This window comes from Trachymyrmex cornetzi, unplaced genomic scaffold (genome assembly GCF_001594075.2).
Source record: "Trachymyrmex cornetzi isolate Tcor2-1 unplaced genomic scaffold, Tcor1.1 scaffold1639, whole genome shotgun sequence".
In the NCBI taxonomy this organism is placed as follows: Eukaryota; Metazoa; Arthropoda; class Insecta; order Hymenoptera; family Formicidae; genus Trachymyrmex; species Trachymyrmex cornetzi.
This window is the reverse complement of record NW_017296244.1, coordinates 1,196-2,007: the sequence shown is the minus strand read 5'-3', so window position 1 is coordinate 2,007 and position 812 is coordinate 1,196.

The following is an 812-nucleotide window of genomic DNA, read 5'->3' as shown; positions in this document are numbered from 1 at the left end:
TATATATATATATATATTTGATGTATTCTTACATCATGAATTACATCATGATCAAATCGACATCGAATCGACATCGATTTTATTGCCATTTCTTACTGGATATAAAACGTCGGTTTCGATCACGTGACTTATTTTGATGTTAAAAATGATCGTCGAGGGTCAATATGAAAAGGCACCTTTAGAAGTAAACGTAGAAATTGACCAATCATATAGTGTTTTCGGTCCGATCGGGTTTGCACCAAAGACATATGGTAGAGAATGGACTGCGCGATCCGTGTGTCAAAATGGTCGATAGGGATGAGAGAGAGGGATCGTGGCAGACGGCCATTTCTATCTCTTTCCATTCAATGGTGTAATAAGAGAGAGAATGAGAGAGAGATTGACCGTCTCCCACGGTCCTTCTCTCTCATTATTGCCAACCACATTTGATACACTACTTAGATACGGATCACGCAATCCATTCTCTATGTCTTTAATCAAGATTCTTAAGTGACCCCACAAATAAAAATCTAGAGAATTTAGGTCGTGACATCGTGGAAGCCATGTAGTTATTAATAATAGTGGATTTGCGAACATACGTTCATATGATCTTTCTTTCATATTTTGATGTAGGGAGTTGGCCCTAAAGTTTGTACCCTATTATTTAGTTACATCTTATGTAACTAAATAATAGTATGTACAAATATATATACTCTTCACTTTTTTAAATTTAATACATATATTACTTGTAAAAAATAGTAAGTATTATTTTAGAGCTAATAAAAATTTAAAAAAGTATAATTAAAAATATGTTACGTCCGGTGGACTCCACG